At 39.3% G+C, this 19,408-nt stretch overlaps 1 long non-coding RNA gene across 2 annotated transcripts; it reads left to right on the top strand.

Moving 5' to 3' along the window:
* Positions 1–1,825: 1,825 nt before the first annotated feature.
* Positions 1,826–12,922, top strand: LOC140642268 (uncharacterized). 2 transcript variants are annotated; one of them, XR_012038756.1, is made up of 3 exons: positions 1,826–2,088; positions 3,140–3,180; positions 12,869–12,922. It is a non-coding gene; the product is annotated as an uncharacterized lncRNA (long non-coding RNA). The 2 variants fall into 2 exon arrangements; XR_012038755.1 differs by lacking the exon at positions 12,869–12,922 and adding an exon at positions 3,529–4,213.
* Positions 12,923–19,408: the final 6,486 nt, after the last annotated feature.

Here is a 19,408-nt window from a genome sequence, read left to right as displayed (position 1 = left end):
GTTTCTTTTAACAGTGTGGCTCTGATTGCCCTGATGCCTGCCTGGGACATCTGACTCAAGGTCTGTTGGTAAATGGTGAGGCCGAATGAATGTCAGGATGCCACAGAGGCTTGCTACCTGAAACCCATTCAGGTGGTTCTGCCCATCTCTGGTTTCACTTACCAAAAAAAAAAAAAAAAAAGCATTTCAACAAAAATATTGACTTCCTAGCTCCCTGAGGGTTTCTGGTATTAGTTTGCTATAAGTAGCTCATGATTTAGAGTACAAAGGCATTTCCAGAATGCATGTTTAACAAAATGACATAGCAGATAATTGAAATTTATTTGCAATTTTCAAACTACAATAAACACAATTCTCCTTTTCTTTCATTAATAATCGCACGGCTAATGCATAGCAATCCCTCTGCAGCTTTTACAAGCAAACTTGAGCTGCTGTGTTGTAATAGCTGGAAAAGTTAATGTAGCTTGAACAAGGTTCCTAATTGTCCCTGTCTCTGTCATATTTGTCTACTTGAATGGTCCTAAATACCACAGCGATTAATTACTACAGAGCAGGTATTACAAGATGTTATCATCCTTCCCCAACTGTCTGGGTGAATGGAGAGAAGCAGGAGATTGTTCCAGTGTTTCATCTTTGCTCTTCCTGTAAGGCACTTTAACCAGAAGATTTAACGTGTCAAAGTTAACTGCGTTCTCTAGCAGATATTCACATTCTAATTAAAGATTAAGAACGTAGTACATTACACTGTGATTTGTCATACATGGCTTGTTAAATAGGAAACCTACCGGGATTCCCTAACATTTTATAAACATTATTCAGGGCTTTTAATGTGGGCAAAGAGAAAGATGATTCAACTGCATTGCAGTATGGAAAGCAGGTCGCCCTCCACCCCCCCTCCCTACCCCCCCACCCCCAATAAATAACAAAACCGGAGAACTTGGGCAGTTTGGAAACTGCTTTTGCTGTGGAGATTTTGTTCAAACCATGAATCACCTCTGGTTTGTATGTGATGGTGAAGGGGGAGATCCTAATGATTATCCCTCGGCGTTTTTTTTTTTTTTCCCCCTACTTTTGCTTTTTGCTGTCAGCTAAGTAGAGGAAGGTAAGAGTCTTTGTTTGAATTAGAGTGCCAAAGGACGGAATAAAGATGAAACAGTGTTTCAATATGCAGCCTGAGCTTTTCAGTTGATTCTCAACGCCCTGATCCGCACCGTTTCTAGCACTGGTGGCACAGGACTGGTTCACATCCTATGATTGCCTGAGGAATAAATTAATGAGGTTACTGAGACACTGAACATTTGCATATTCACGGATGCTTATTAGGTAGAAAGTGAATGCCAGGTGCACTGAATTTGGGGGAGACAGGATTTGTTAAGAATTAACATCTTTCCGTTCCTCAGAAAAGGGGTGTCTTGTCACTAAAAATAATATGCAGGCAAAACACCTGCCTAATAACTATCTGAATAATTACGATACAACAGAAAGCCAAGGCAAAGGGGGTCTTGCCTGAGAGCAGCAGAGAAGCCACTGCAGTGCCCTCGTTATAGGGAGACCTGGATGCGCTGGTCCTGGAGCGTAAAGGAAACAAATGCCCTGCTCTATTTGGATTTTAGGCTTTAATTATGCTGGTGGCGTGCACAGCCGAACACGATGCCATCTTCCCGAATGCAAAATTATCAATTTAAAGAGACCTTTACATTTGTAAATATTATTATTGACAGGTCGCCAAGCTAAGCTGGAGCAGGGGAAAGCTTTTCTAAGAAATTCGGTCCGAACCCGAATCGCAGAATTAGTTCTGACTGTTTCTCTAAGGGGTATCGGTCCATAGTTCCGGAGTTGGGGATTTCTGCTGGGGCTGTGTGGAAGCATGTTATTTGAGCTATTTGTATCTCATTATGGAGAGAAGTTTTTATGCTGCTCTGGGTTGTGGCTTGGAGACTGGCTCCTCAGAGCTCAAATGGGCAGATTCCGTAGTCCTCTTGTCCTTAGGAATACTTCGTAAAACAGAATGAGGACTGTCCATGGTTTTCAGAGCACTGAGCAGTGGGACAGCCTGCCTTGCCTTTTTTTTGCTACCATTGTATACAGGTAGGTTTTCTTTCTTTCAATCTTTTTTTTTTTTTTAAATTTTATTCCATTTTTCCTCTTTAAAGAAAATGATTGGCAGCATCCAACCTCAAGGAACTGATCTATCAAAATCAAGCTGGGATAAGTATTTCTTTGAGAAATAATATATATTTATCAACAGGCTCTATTCTGCCCCCTTGTTTCACTGTACCTTGCATACCACTTCCCTTTCCTGGCCAAGGCCAGTGATAACCCCGTATTGAGAACATCGTCAGTGTATCTGTGTGTGTGTGTGTGTGTGTGTGTGTGTACATATGTATATGTATATATATATACATACATATGTATAGATATAATTTTTTCAAAGATTCCCTGGTGTGCATTCTATATACATTCTACGGTCCCTTTCCTTGATTTTAAAAATATTTCCAACAGCTAAACAGTATTTTGAAAGATATTTTCCCTGTTTTTAAAAACAGCCTTTAAATATGAACGAGTTAAATGTCTTCCCAGAGAAAAGTCCAAGGGGCTCTCAGTGTTAATTTCAGTATTGCATCAGATCTCAGCTTTTCATTTATTTTGTCGAGGTTCAGGGGTATAGTAATTGTCAGAACAAACCCCCTCAAAATATTCTGTGCATGTTTTAAAATTTGATCTGTTCTCTCACACAGATTTTTGATGCATTCATAAATGTACTGAAAAAAATCACACTGATCTCGACGAGACAGAGTTGTAAGCAGGAATCTATATATTTTCATCGAGTATTACAGATCTCTTACTATTCGTGGCTAATATTGTATAAGACATTTTTTTTTAAATGCGTTTCACCCCAAAAGGACCTGCCTGAAAACACACACTGCAGTAAAATCACTGGAGTCCAGGGTTTTTGTCACATACACAGAGCACAGATTTTTTTGATTATGTAGATTTCTTTTCCTACTGCAGTTTCATATGCAAAGCATGCATCAGCCACATCCATGCTATCTCCTAAAGCAGTCATTCTGAAACCCAATCTGGGGACAGTGCAGACTAAATAAAATTTCATTTTGATTTGGCCTCCCGCTGTGAATAGGACTGCTTTGTCTCAGCCGACAGAACCAGCAAGCCAGAAAGGTATGTCCTGTTTTGCATGGCTGATGGTGTGTCTTGAGGCTCAAAATCAGGCCGTCCTGCTCGGGCTCCGCGGCTCCTCCAGTCTGCTTTCTCTTTCACCTTCCATTCGTCTTTTCTCTTTCCCCTTCCATTTGCTCCCGTGCTGCCTGTCGTCTACCTGCAGGGCAGAGCCGTGGCAAACCCACACCGATTGTTTACTTTGGCATATGTTTAATAGCTTGCGTGGCTGTTCGCATTTTTTTTTCACTCTCTTTGTTGGTGGTGGCTTTTTTTTTTTTTTCCTTTTCTGTTTTGGTTTTTGTTTTGTTTTGCTTTCCTTGCCCATCTTCGCTTCCTCCTCTTTCTCAGGGTGTTGAAGACTAAAATACTAACTTAAAAGAAAAATTGTTTGAGTGCTGCTATGATGCTCCAGAGATTTTACTGGAAGATTTGTCATGCTGAATTTTATTGTAAATTTGAGGATGCGTTTAACAGCTTTGAAGGACTTTAGTTTTCATGGCCCTTTTGAGCCTATTTGGCAGAAAAGCAATTGCCCATTTTAGATAAGGGGGAAAATATAAAATAAGGACTCTCTTCCAATGGGATTGAACTGTTTTGCTACCTTGGTGTGTTTTATAAAATGCATCGTGGTGTTTGCCTGAAGAGCTGCTCAATATGATGCTTTGTAAAGTGATGACCTTCATCTGGATGGAGTTCTCTCACTAGAGACTGGATTGTGGCAAATGCTCTTCTTACACTTGTCCCACCTTTTGGAGAATGTATTGACAATTGGGGACAACCTGCTGTGATGTTCTCAGAAGCAGCTCTGGATACAATGGTGAAGGGCCAGGGAGGCTGACAGGGGTGGGAACTCTGCTTTCAAACCCAGTTTCTCCTTGGAGTTGTCATTGCCCTGAATGACCTCATATGATACCATAAGGAAAAGAAGTTTTTCCCTGGTTTACATATTGACCTGTAATTAATAATCTAATTAGATTATGGAAAACTGGTGAAGATGGTTAGAAAGTAAATGAAAATAAATTGCTTAAGAAAAGGGCAAAGAGTGACTGCTCTCTGACTCTGGGCTCAGCATAAGTAATTCCACCTAGGATAGAGAAGAATAGTAATTTAAAAATATATATACTAATTAGCATAAGGGTCCTATCCACTCATTCACCCAGAAGTTAGAAACAAGATAAGTCATGTAGCTTGGTAGACGGTCAGAAATTAACTTTCATAAATCCACGTTTCAGCCATGCCAGTGGTCTGTGGTGAGTTCTTGATGCCATTTCTGAAATTCAGTGGGTGAGGATTTTGTCATTACAACATATTTTCTTTTTTGCCACAAAATCTTTAAATTCACCATTGTGCATCTGTTAGCCAAGATCCTTGGGCGAGGGGATTCATCAAAAGCTTTAGGAATTTACTGAGAGTTCCCCTACTTACCATGTACAACAGGTTGAAGAATAAAGTAAAAGTTAGTTAAGGACAATGTGGCAAAAATAGTAGCCTGAAAACAGCCTAAGACATTATTTGATAGAGATGGCACAGTCATACACCAGGAAGAGGAAAATGGCGGTATTGGGCACCACTGGTAGGGTTTGAATTGATAGATGGATGATTTCCAATATTATCCAGTAGTAAATTTTTTCTGCTCTACACCTGCTAACAGAGCCCCTTGGTTATTTCATAGCTTGATAGTTGACATTAAAAAGCCCAGATTTGTATTTTTGCCTGGTCTGTACGAGGTCTTATGGTGGCCACTTACTGGCACTATAGGGAGTTTTTGATAACCAAGTGATTGTTTTAAGAAAAAAATCTGTTATGTTGCTACATAGGCTTTTTTAAGCAAAAATGCAATTATTTAGCAAAGATCAAATGACCTTTTTAAAAATTACAACACAGACATTGATTTGGAAAACAAGATACTCATGAAGGATCTATGTGTCCATAAAAATACATTGGCATATATATCTACCTTATGTGTGTATATATAGTTATACATAATATATACAGAGAAAAAGAGAGACTGAAGTAATCATGCTATTAATAAGCATCACAAAGTTTATTTTGAAGATAAAAATCAATAAATATATCTAGCAGACAAAATTCTACACTAAGGTTTGATTTATTATACACATGTGATATATACCAAAAGTTTGCATTGAGCCACATGATATTTTCATTAATTCATGAGTTCATCGTGGATTTCACCTGCAGGAGACAAATTACTATATCATGTCATTTGAAATCACCTCAATGAAGAACAAATGTTTGCCTTACATAAGTCCATGCATCTCTGTCTTTGGTGTCCGCCATGTCTCTTTCTCCCCACGTTTTAGTTCATGTTGCTCCATAAATATGATAGCTCAGTGTGTCTGCAAGCACTTAATATAATAATTTGATTAAAATATTGAAGGTAATGACTGTAATGGTGGTGCGTGGCATGTGAGTAGAGTTTATACATATTTTATTTGCTAATGTTTGTGATGACCACAATCTGACCTTCCATTTTTCATTATCTGGATCCCTCTACAATTAAGAGAAAGAACACTGACTGAAGCTAAATGTACGATGTAGCCAAGGACAGATTTCTGTTTTCTGTTGACTCCTCCTAACTCTTGTGAAACAGCAGATACTCAAGGAATCTTTCTTGAGAGACTGAATGAGTGAGTGAATGACCCTGGTTGAGCACAGGAGGAGAAGAACGGAGGCCCCTTCACTGGCTGGAGCCTGCCTCTGCACCACTTAGAAGTCATCACACATGAAGGAGAGAAAGGTTTCAAAGCCACAAGTTCTCCACTTGGGTCCCACAGTCCTCCTAGGTGTGCAAATCCACTGAAAACACATTTATGTTTGTCCAAAGAAATGTCATATGACATGCTCAAGTATGTCTAAATAGGACCCCAAATGGTAAGGATCCAGGAGTTCTAAGGTGATCTAGCTAGAGGAGCATCGCAAGTAACAGAAGGAAAGTCATAGCATTCTCTGAAAAGGTCCAGATGATACAAAGAAAAGAAGTTTAATTTATTTATACTCTGTGACTACTTCCCAGTGTGGAAAGTTTATTTTACATTTTTGTAGTCGTGCTAATCAAAAACCAGAAAGAATAAAGAAAATGCAAGTCAGAGTCCAGACACTGGGCACTGGGGAGGTGTCACCGAAAAAATATCTTTGGAGTTATTTCTCAAAGCATCACATTAGATGTGGAACAAAAGAGTTTATATTGTTTTTATAAAAATAGTTGCATTTAATAGAGATGCCATTTACTATACTGATTTTAATCTGAAAAAAATACTCTATTTAGATGGTGTGATAATATTAAAGGTCATTACAGATCCAAAAACTCCACCAAAAACTATGAACATTTGGAATTTTCTGTTAAGACTTAGGCAGCTTTGGAAAATCCCCACAGTGTAGCAGATTAGGGGAGAGAGTGAAGTAAATTAGTCCATGAACAATTTGAAATCTAAATTTACCATTGGAAGGAAGACTTCCACTTGACCTATGAAATCAAAAGTTGTATGGTCAGAAAATGTCTGTGAACTGTGACTTTCATGCACTTGGAAATCATCTTAGACTTCAATATTTTTATCTCATGAAAAGGTCTAGGAAATTTGAATATCAGAATAAACAGGACCTGAGTGTGAAGGTATAACACTAGACACTTGCCATGCCGATGCTTGTCCTCAAAAAATTGAAGAATGGTCATAATGCTTCTTATGAAGCCCACATCAAAATGGCCGTTGCTCTAGTCACGTGATTAGACAGAGGGGGTCCCCCTGGTTGAGCTTCCCTGGCTACTTGTGATTATGTAAGGGGTGGATGCTGCTGTCACAGGGCAAAGCAGCCCCATAGCAGGGTCTGGGAGTGAACCACTGGCCCCTGAGCTGGATGAAGCACATGGCAGGGAAGCAGTTCTATACACAGACGGTGGGTGTGCTGAGGTCATGTGGTGAGGAGGAGTTACATTCTCTTCCCCTATCGTTCTGTCCAATCCAAAATGAAGATCATAAGTCCACTAGCTCCAGACTGCTTTCAGGAACCGCAAGCAGGCATCTAGAAACCAGACACAAGTGGACTCAGCAAGGAGAAGACTGTAAGAAAATGCAAAGCTACCATGTGAATCTGGGAATTCCTACTTTATCCCCAAGGCCAGTAGAATTCATAAATTGCACCCACCTTTCCTGACACAGCAGAATGTCATCTTAGGGAAAGATGCACAGAGGGGGCAAATACATAAGAGAATGGGCATTTTATCCAAATGGAAGAATGAGCACCAATTAAGAAAGACGGCTTAAATTATCAGGCCTGACAGCTCCAAACTTGATTGGACATTTAATTAATTTCTCTCCCTTACCCTCACTCACAACTGATTGAGGGCTCGGGAAGACGCAGATGAGCTGCAACCAAAATTAGGAAAATAAATTATATTTTCACTTTATATACCAGTTGTATTGTGACGACACTTTTGCAACAAACTACTCTTAAAAGATCCTAGATTTTCACATACATGCCTACCACCAATAACCCGAGGAAATATTAGAAACTTCATATGCCAATCTCAGAAAAAGAGGAGGAAGTAATGTTGAACAAATACTGATTGCAATATGTCAAATTAATCTTCAGTACCTGCCATGCAATATAACTTTGACTCCAGAAGATAGACTTCTCTTATGTATGGATTTTTCATAACAATTTCTCCATCTCTGGAATGGATCTTTGATACACAAGGGTGGGCTCCTGGCTGCACTGCAATTATCTTGAATCCAAATCCTGAGCTAGTTCATAGGCTCATCTCAACAGGGGCACAAATAAAACCAGATTCTCTTTCCCCAGAATATGAAATTTAAAACCAAGAAGTCCACTTGCTGGAGGTTGTCGGATCTGAGTGACACTAACGTCAACACGGCAGAGGACACATCCACTTTATACCACTTTTCAGAAGACCTAGAAACTGGCCACTTTTCTTCTTCTGCAGATCTGATTGGTCACCTCTTTGCATTTAGTGCCTTGAAATGTCACAGGACTACCATGTTAATGAATTCCCCCTTCCACTTAAGTTTTCTCGAGTTTCTAGTTTTTTCAACTTAACATGCTGCCAGCCAACATGTGAACAACAAATTCTTAGAAATCAGTGAAACACCCTAGATATTGAACCGTGCAACCTAAGGAAGGAAGTATAGAAATGATGAACACTCACTTAGTCTTGAATTTGCATCCAAGTGCTGAAACTGAAAGTTATTGAATCTGGTGGTGGATACGTATATTCACGATATTATCCAGAAGTTTTCTAGAAAGGCACCTAAGTGTCTTAGCAATGCTAATTGTTGTTAATAGCATGAGGGTGTTATCTTATAGACTTAAGTGTCCCAGGGTATGGTCTATAGAATAACTTTGCAAAATTTTTGTAATACTCCTTCGGTTCTGTTGGCTTGTTGATTCATGTAAGACATGTATCAGTTATCATGCACATAAGCAGAAAACTGCTGAAAATTCAAGAGAAAAGTCAAAAGAATCAAGAAGTATCGCAGCATTTGAGGATAAAGGCTGAACCCAGCCACTACTATAGGGATCTCATTATTTCCTAAACAGAGACCAGGGAAGGAGTTTTCAAACATCAGAAGAAAATGAATAAAAATCTCGATTTTTAAAAAACTATTATATTGTTTTGAAAGTTTGCTACTAAAGCATAGTCTTTTCACTTCACCAGTAAATCAAATTGATAAAGTGGTCAAAAACAAAACAAAACAAAACAAAACAGTGAGTGTTCTGAATAAGACCTACATTAAGGCTTGGTTTTCACATAGCTTTGACCCTGTAATATTTTATGACCCTATGCAGTAACACAGATTATTCATATTAGTGTCAGTGGTTTTATTAAAATAATGATTATTGATAGGTAATATATTATCAACAAATGTTTTCATAAAGCAGGGAAAACACTCTTAGTCTATAACATGCAAGGACAATGTTATAGAAAAAAATCAAACCTAGTATAGAAATCGACAACTTTGGGGGAGAAGGCTTCAACCAATTGTTGTAATGGTTTGTTCTGTGTCTGTGTAAAAGGGCAAAAGAAGGTGAATTTAGCTATACCATTATCGCCCGCCCACATTAAGAATGCATTTATTCCCCTCTAGCCCATTACAGACTGCTGTGCTTTACACTTACTTTTTTTTTTGCTTATTAAAAAAATACTTGAATCTTTTAATATTAAATAATGCCCTTAAAGAGAACAGTATATGGGGGGAAGAGACATATTATTCAAGAGGTAACTATTTGAAGTCTAGCTAAGTAGTGATGGAGAGCAGGTTTTATTTATTTATTTATTTATTTATTTATTTATTTATTTTGCCAGCTAGCTATTAGTATTTGGGGAGTATAAACACTAATGAGGGTGAGGAGCTAGGTGGAACAAGGGGATAGGGTTTGGGGTAATGGGATGAAATTAAGAAAAGGGAAATTTAGGTTGATTACCAATTGAACATCTTCTTAATGTTGAGGCCTATTAGACTGTAGGGTAATCTTCCAAGGGAAGTGGTGGGACTCCCATTGCTTAGATGCTTAAAATTCGAGTGGACAGAGTACTATCAAGAACACCCTGTGGTGAATGATCTACCCCGTTGTGTGGAATGAGCGAGTTCACCTTGGTTGCCTTTATAGGCTCAAACTTCCACACGACCTGAGGAGAGAAGGAAAGAAAAACAATCCCAGCTTGGCCCACACAGACCCACCATGCCCAAGTAATCATTTAAAAATATTTCTTCGGCTTTTCACCTGGAACAGTCTTCCTAACACTTCCACATAACCCACCTTTCCCGCCCAAAAGACAGTTCTGTTGGCAAGAAAGGCTTTCCCAAAGATATACGTTTCCTACCTAGAAAGTTCACATCTTTGTGAGATTCATAGAAATCAGTGTCTTGTGTTATGTGATACTCTGCTTTTTAATCAAGTAAAATATGGAGCAAGCAGGCCAATGTCATTTTAATAATATGGCTACCATGAGAGTCGTGGGCATATATGTTTTGTCATTGTAGAAAGACAGAAATGGAGGGGATGTCATTGTAGGAAGACATAAATGAGGAAGAGAACTACAGATTGAGAGAGAACAGATCAGATTAGCAATCAATGAACATTGTACCATATTCTAGGTAAAAGTAAGGAAGAACAATTAGGTAAGAAAAATGCGTATTGGAGCCCATTCCAGTGGACCTGGAAGTCCATTTCAGAAAAGGCTCCTGCACTTCATGGGAACATTTCTAGAAATGGATTCTAGAAGACATGGGTACGTTTTATGATTTTAATGAAACTGTGTCTCATACTCTTTGATAAGGGTTCCGTCAATCATAATAAAATTTTTTATAAATATTATATCCATGTGGCGTTAGATTAGTTTTTTTTTTCTTTTTTCTCAGAATGTCTCTCTGTTCTGGCTTAAATAAACAAGCCCAGGCTTTTACAAAAGCCTTCACAAAAGAAGTAAGGCTTGAGAATGTATCTCTCTATATAAATTGCTGAACTGAAGGGACAGTGAGATTCCAAATGTGAATGTCACAATCAGGCATGTAGTGCTGAATATCCTCCACTTGCCGGAGGAGACAGAGGAGCCTGAACACCATGGGGAGGTGAGGGCAGAGAGAACTGTGCCCTGAAACTCTCCATTAAATACAACCAACCTCCTCCGCTGTAGAACCGAGTAGAATGTCAACAGCCTTACTTCCATTTAATTTTAAGGAAGTTTCTCATTGGTCTTCTTCCCTTTCTAGTAGACTGGCTACAAAGGTAATCCTTGGTCTTCAGAGAAGGTAATTTGGGGCAAGAGAATAAAAGTATGATTTTCTTTCAGTCTCCCTTCTGATAATTGTTGTGTAAGAAGGAAGACAGTTAAGAGAAAAGATTAAAATTATAACTCCCATATTACATATGCTGGTCTGGCTCCTTTATTTCTTCCTCATGGTAAATTATCTCTGTCTTGAAAAGTTCAATGTTGTATTTGATTATAAAATCACTGGAGTCTAAATCAATAAAAATATCTCACTCCTACTAACTGGGCTCACACATAAAATGAACATTTTCCCCCTCAAAAAATTACCTTCTTTTCCCTTGTGGGGAAAAATTTCTTCAGAAACTTGTGATCATACACAAAGAAATGTATGTTTCTGAGTTCATAGACTTACGTGCAATCTATTGCTTCAAACTGCTGCTTGAAACAGATCTGTGTGACACTTACTTATCGAGAATGCTATTAGGAAATGACCGGGTCCTGGGTTGTGAGCTTGAGGTTCTTGAACAATTGGCAGGTATGTCCTAACCCATAGGCTACAGCCAACACCTATAATGGTGCTGTTGACCGTGACCTCCCTCTGGGATACCATGGTGCATAGAACAGTGTCATGAGTACAGAAACACCATGCACATTTTCCCCCCATCTATTCTCTTCCATTCTTGACAAGAGGCCTTGATGGCTGACAAACTACATTTTATGGCTAAGAAGGCAAGTGATTTGTTTTTGTGAGGTTCAAGGTTAAGGTTCTAGCCTCCCAAAGAATATCTGAGCTCATGTTCCAGGAAGTCCCCAGATCACCAGTTAGGGTTTCTTAAAGTCAAAATATGGAATCCGAGCAACGTTAGTCATCTGAAATAAGCACCAAAGTGTTTTCACTCCAAAAATATGACTCCTCTGAAAATATTTCAAAGTCACTGAAATGTACCTTGAAAACAGTATATGCAATATTAAAATCTCCAAATACTCACTTCTTATGTTCGATTAGAGGATGGGTTTTTTCTTAGTTCCAAACAGTTCAATTTACTTTTAAGATAATAATACTTTATATGTAAATATCTTTTCAAGGCACTCTCATTTTGTCTTTTAAGAAATGTTCAATTTTTATTACCAAAAAGGTTTTAATTTAATTATAACTGAATTTTATTTAACCAACTGGTAGAAGAAAAGTAGAGTTGCAATAAAATTCACATACAAGATAAACCCGGCTGTAATGATAGATTTTAACAAATTGTGACCACTTAACGCATTTTCCATCATATCTGCTGAAGTTAGCTTTCAAATGAGAGTGGAATATTTACATCTCATAAAAATTGTGTGTCTTTTTGAAGCAGAGAGATTAAAGATACCCCAATATTTCTTTGTTTTATTGACCAGCAGAGTGATTAGATTATGCTTCTCAGGAGATATTTTATATTCCAATCTCTTGGAGTTGTGGCTTCTCCCTACATTACTCACGTGTGGTCCTCGCTTCCACACTATACAAAATCCTGGCTGGCAGGGGTGTGTGTGCTTTATTTCTCTCTTGCTATTGGATAATGTTCCCAACTTTACTGCTGATGCTTTAAATGACCCACCTATAATTGACATTTTGACTCAATTGACAAAATGACTCAATGCTCAATTCCCACTATCTAAAAAGATTCTAGTAGTTTTGCTCTTCCTTGGAAAATTTTCACAGAATTTCTTCCATTGACCCAGATAACACAGGGTACCCAAAGAACAACAGGCAAAACCAAGAGAAACACTCCAGGCTTGCATTCACTGTGAGCGTGTGGTCTGATGGGGGTTCCAAAATATTCTTCTTAGGTCTTTGCAACAGGGTGAGATGGGAGTGACATAGGTCTCTGCTGGCCCCCTGGGGAAAGCCTGCTGCCTGAGTTCAGCAAAGCCCCAGGCTCACTAGCATCTCATCCCTCCCAGGTCAGCTGTGCTGCAGCCCTGGGAGGCACGCAGGCCAGAGGAGGGAAGGAAGGCATTCAAGGTAAGTGTCATTTTCAAAGTCATAGAATCAGTAAGGAGCATGAATCAGCATTCAAACCAAGTGTTCCGATGATGTTACTTGTTAGCTTAGACCCCGCTTAACTTAGCCAAAATATGTACTTCTCCTTTGATTGACAGGGAGGATTTGAGTTTGTATTTCAAAAGCGAAGGAGAGAGAAGCTTAATAGTGCTAAAGTTCAGAGACTGTGCTTTAGTTGAATTTGTATTCCTACCCATTTGGCACCCCACTGAATTACATGGCATGAGGGCAGATGTGAAGGAAGAAGTACTAAGAAATGGGATTAAAAATATGAATTAAAAACTGATTTGCAAGGAAGCCCAAAGAATATTATGTAATTGTGCTGATAAGATGTACAGATAGATATTAGATACATAGGTAGATAGATAGATAGATAGATAGATAATAAATGGATAGATAGGTAGATAGATAGATAGATAGATAGATAGATAGATAAATAAAATAACATTAGAAGCCTCCAAAAGCATGCTGTTGCAAGGGTTCTTACTGGTCCTTCATCTCAAATCATAACTGGCAGGATGAACCACATAGTTTGTGGGGCCCAATACAACATGAGACTTTCACAAGGGAGCCCCTTGTGAAAAATGATGAAGAATTTCAAGACGAAGACAGCAGATCATTGAACCAAACACACGGCCTCATGTGACTGGACAGGTCCCATAGGCACAAAAGGGGCCCCGGCTGGCATCAACTCTTCCGCGCATCATCCAGCTCTGCTTGGAAAGGCCCAGATTTCAGCTCAACGTAAAGGCAAACTATCCAACAATTAGGGCTGTTTACAAATAGAGCAGACTGCTTTGTTAAGCAGAATTTGCCCTTCAAGAGAAAGTTCACACAGAACCTGGAAGACCATCTGTCAAGGATGCTGAAGGGAGGATTGATTCCTCCATCAGGACAGGGTGGGGTCTGACCTTAGAGGTCCCTTTTCATGCTAGGAGTCTGTGAGTCAGACAGTTTGCAACTTTTTCAGATTTTTGAAGAGTCACTTTATACGATTCATGAACACCCCCTATGAAGCACGCCAACTTCCTGACACTGTCGCCCTGAAGGGATACTATAAAATCTCAGTACCATAACATCTTGGCATTATGGTCATTTGACATAAGTAAAGAGGGCCATAGTTACGTACCTGGGCAATGGAAGCATGTACATGACCACACTTGGCATGAAGAACGTGCCGATAAACACAGCAGACGGCCAAGGCGGCTTGGGTTTTTTATTACTTCAAAATCCATGTGTCTGTGGGTGCAATGCAAAGCCTATGGTCCAGAAAGCATCACAGCCAACCCCCTTTTGGTCTCTCTGTAAGTCTTCATACAATTGCGGTCTCATTACCCAGAGAAGCTAAGGTAAGAAGCTACTAAGGAAGTATTTGAAAGGGTGGGAGCCATAATATTGAAATGGAAATGAAGGTGATGCTGCAGGCTTGAAAAGTAGCAAACGGGGGATCCTGTGCCTTCTGGAGTTGATCCACAAAGAAACCAGCCCACACATAGAGTGGAGCTGAAAAACTATTCGGATTCTTTCCTCACATCGCATTCAAAGGCCAAAGCAACAAGGGGGAAAATGAAACTACCGAGGTCCTATTGTTTTGCCCAAGTAGCACCATCATTAGCGGTATTAATATCTTGTATATTGAGGCCCCCCAGGCTGTTCAGCTCTTCTCAGTCTACTTAACTAACATAGTTAAATGTCTAGCAGCTAGGTTGATGTGCCCCTGGTTTCCTTCCAGAGCTCTCAGGGAGTAGCATTTACCATGGCCATTTTGTTAATAAAATAGGATGGCATTGGCTTCCAGCATCCTGGATTTTTTGTTGAGCAAAGCAGCATGGTGTATCAAAGGCATGTCAAGAGATGTGACGTAAATGAAAATCGCAGAGTATCATAATGCCGCACAACAGGTGCACAAAATAGATGTTCAAAATGGTTTCTATTATTTGGCTTTTTTGGAATCAAATCAGAATCAAGAACAATAGTGGCCATTTCAGATAAATTACTTGTGCACATTCTTGCAGATTGAGCAGCTGTAAAGGAGGGGAGGGGGAAGATGGGGGTGCTCGCTATTTGGAAGGTGGATGCAAATATATTTGTAATGTGTATACAGTGTACTCAATATATTAAATTTTTGCCTTTCATGTGCAATGATAAAAGTAGTTGCCTTTCCAGGATTGCATGTTTCATTAATACCACATTTTAATAATTAAATAGCACAACTCTAGAGGCAATAGCTAAGATAAAAGTTTGCAGACAATCCATTATTTCTCACAGACGGCCCTTCTGAAGAGCCCATGGAGATGCAGTTTAATGATTTAAGTTCTAAAATAGGTTGTTTAATAAAATCTTGGGTGTTTATGTAGGTTTGTTCTGGCAGGCAGTATCTTTTCTTTTGTCGGGTGTGGCGTTATTAATGATAAGAGATGGGCTGAGGGGCTGGTACTCCCTCCCCCATGCCCCCCATACATCATTATCCACCTCGGCCCACTCTGGCTATTTCTGTTGCATTACAGTTCCTATTTGTAATTTTAACGTTGGGAAGGGAGAGGTTTGTTGTCTTTTTAATCCTCTCTGTTAGCATATTCTATTTTATTAGACGTAATTCACAGGGAGAGAGAGAAAGGGAGGTAGACACTGGTTCAGGGGGATATATAATTGGGTGTAGGGGGATTAAACTATTATTAGTGTACACTCCTAATGGATGCCCCATAAAGAACCCATAGCACAGGCATTAATGAATTATGAAGGAAGAGTAGGCAAGCTGAACAGTGTTTCCATTATTACAATTCTACTTATATACAAATTGTTTAGCACCACTTGAAAGGAACACCAGTCCCCTGACGTACTTAAGCAAAGAAATTTTCCTTCAGAATGGTCTTGTTCTTTCTAAATCTCTGACTTCCAATTTACAGGATCTTTCTCACAAGCCAATCCTGATATTTATCTTTGCTCCACATCAAGCCTTACTATATATATATATATATATATATATATATATATATATATATATAGTATTTGCCTGAAAATTTTTCAATCAAATAGAGAAATATCTAAATGTATATAAAGACATGATCTCTTCTTTGATTTAAAACAAAACAAAACAAAACAAAAAAACAAGATATGTGAACACTAATGCCCCCAGGTGATAGGAGTGGGAAATAAGTTTAAAGAACATTATTTTTTAGGCTTAAATATTCAAAAGTAAAACAAAAAAAGGTTAAATGAGAAAATTACAGTGTGCTTTTATGTTGAACTGAGAAATAGAATCAGTTCCACGTCCTTTTGCTGTGTTCTTGTTGTTGTTGATGCTGTAGGTGAAAAAATCAAAGAGAAAGTGAAAGTGCACAGCTTTCACAGATGTATTACATAACGTACTTAGGTGGATTTGGTGGATTACTCTTTGGTTTAAGCATGTATCTGATGCACTAGTCTCCACTCACATTGTGTAAATATGTACAGTAAATCTTCTCCTCCTTGTATTTTTCCCACTTTTTCTGCCTCTTACAATACAGTTGGATTTTTCCCCTCTTAAGGGAGCATATAAATTTGATGACCACAGCAGAGAAGCCATGACACATCATTTAGAGTTACCTTTGTGTGATATTTATCAAACCTCACAGATTTTTCATAAAACTTTTATCTAAGAATTATTCCTCCACTGGACTATAATTCACAGCAGTGATGTTTTTGTTAAACACTTTCTCCCCAATGAAATCATCACCCCATAAGATGATGATGGTTTTGAGGCTTCTTTATTTTAAACCTGTGTAAGAATTAGTGCTTGAGGTCCTGTTCAACTGTAAAGTTTTGAATCATATTCTCTCCCAAGCGAATATATTTTTAAAAAACAATTTAAATTCCATAGCTGGCTGTGTTTTCTAATAAATCCTCTCTCCTTTCCTTCTGTGGCAGTCTGTCCAGCATCTGTAACGTGGAATGTGTTTATAAAATATGAAGGAACCAAGGATGGTGTTCCAATGGAAACCGAGCTACCTCCCTAAATGGAATGTTTATGTAAGCAATTTCACACGATAAGGTTTACTGTTAAGGTAGCACACATCCAAGATCTAGGATTTAACCTTCCAAAGATGCACGGTTTCATTTTTGATGCATCTTTTCGCTTTTATAAAATGCGTTTCAGTTCTCATCCATAAACTACAAGGCAGAGAAATGAAAAGTTCTTTGCATGAGAAATAGTATCCTAAGGTATATGAAAACTTGGTGTTGGAAGTAATTTTCACTTCTTTCCATTCATTTTTATTGCTTTCCAAAGTGAAAACTCCATAGACTCAGAAGCCAAAGGGCCTTTTGAAAAATGCCACTTTCAGATTTCAGCCAACAACCACAGCTGAATCGACAAGGGAGGGTTCTAACAAGACAGTTGCTTGCTGCCGGCTACAGTTCCCACTTTTGTTTCCTATGGAAACTAACACGGGGCAAATTGAAAGACTGATTATTTTAAGGCTCCACTGTCTTTCCTGATCCAGTGTCTACAGTATTTTCATAGAAAATGGGAGCAGGAAAAGCAGGGGAGATGTCAGACCTTGTCAGTTTCAGCTGTGGTTGTTGGCAGAGAGCTGAAAGTTCCAGCTTTTCAAACAAGCTACAGAAATCTCTGCTCTTTTTACTTTTCAAACAAAAATGTTAGTTGAACATCGGCTTCACCTTTACCTGTCCCTTCTGTGCCTTCCTTTCACATTGTGATTTTTAGGGAGGAAAGATGGCACAGTAGTTCATTTGGGCAGTTAGGAGGGGAAATTGCACTGCCAGAACTTTGTTCCAATAAATAACCCATGAATAATGGATTCTCTCTAACCACGAGACACTGTATCTGTGAGTGTAAGTAACTGGTTTATCCAATTGGAGATTTATTCAGACCCTTGGTTTTCTGTATTGTTTTCTTCGTGTGTGAGTCTCACCTTCTGTGGGGTGGAGAAAAAAAAAAAAAGGCAGGAGGTACAATGAACGTCAGTTGTCCAGAAGGAGTGAATTATTAGAGATCCTACTGCTAACACTGACTTAAATTAAGAATTAGATTGTCCTTGCATGGGTAAAACCTACCCTGTCCTCCAAAACTGGGTACTTGTTCAGTATTCTTTAGTGATCTCACAAAATCACTACGTTTAAATTTTACAAACTCTATATGTTCAGCAAGTTTTGATTCCCTGATGATGACCAATTACTTTTTTAATCGCATGGACGTTTCAGTGAGTTCATAGTTTAATACATTGTATTTTAAAATGTCAGAATATATCATTAAAGAAATGGGGGTGTTCTGAGTGCTTTATGTTAACACGGAAAGGAAATTTTTATGATTATCAACTCAGGGCATCTATTATTATTGTGCACTTACTATACACCAGGCACTTGACATACACCATTCCAGTTCATTCTCCCAAGAACACTAAGGGGGTAGTTACTGTTACCTTTACGTCACAGACGAGGCTAGACAACTTTCTAAGGTCACCTAAGAAGAGAGGGGACAGTATGCAAACCCAGGACCTTCTGACTCAGCACACACATTCATAAGAATTGTGCTCTGTCCCCTTTTTTTTTTCCTTACCTCCACTCGCTCACACATGGGAGGAGGGAAGAGGGGAGATGACATGCAGTGATTGCCCATGTACTGCTTGCCAGTGTAGACAAATAGTCCTCCCCAAACTGTTAAGCTGACACATTGGAGGCACAGTCTTGCACAGTCACAGTGGTCCCGCAAGGTCATTAGGAAGAATGAAAGCTGCTCACAGAGAGAGCTGTCAATACAGATTTGGTTTGTCCTCTCGCGTTGAAGCGCCGGGCGACTCCAGCCAGCCTTCCTGTCAGCAGCTTTCCATCCTGTTCCTCCCGGGAGCATGGAGAAGTAGTTCTAGCTCACCACTGCTCCTTCCCGGAGCGGCCTGCACCCAAGCAGGAGCCTAATCTTGAAACCAGGCATGAGGGTGTGGATGGAGAAGGGCAGGAGATGTGTAACCTCAGGGACATGAAACCAAATCCCAGGCATCCGGGCATCTTGGGTGAAAAAGAGAAAGATTATGTATTATGTTTACATCAGAGGAAGAGGCTGGCCCAGACATTTTCTATATTTTCCAAAGACGTTGTTCCCATCTCCCTACGCACGCACACCCACCCTGAACAAACCATATCTCTGCACGGTTTCAGAGCCAAGAGTAGACTCCATAGTCAAGCTCCAGCAGCTCAGGATTGCCTATTATTTCTCTGATAAGGAGGGGGGAAAAAAAAGATCTTCATCCCACATCTCAAAGTTCATGCCACTAAAATTTAAATATCTGTGAGTTTTAATGCTTGGTGTGAATGTTATATTTAAAGTCCAAACAAAGACCCCAAAGTATGTCCCAGGTTGAGGAAGATGGGGGACAGGAACTCAGTTATCCTAAGACATTTATGATCACAGGGGGTAAGCCAGAGACATGGAGCGACTCTGTAGT

The sequence above is a fragment of the Canis lupus genome, chromosome 11 (assembly GCF_048164855.1).
Source record: "Canis lupus baileyi chromosome 11, mCanLup2.hap1, whole genome shotgun sequence".
NCBI lineage: Eukaryota > Metazoa > Chordata > Mammalia > Carnivora > Canidae > Canis > Canis lupus.
This window is presented reverse-complemented; position numbering and strand designations above follow the sequence as displayed.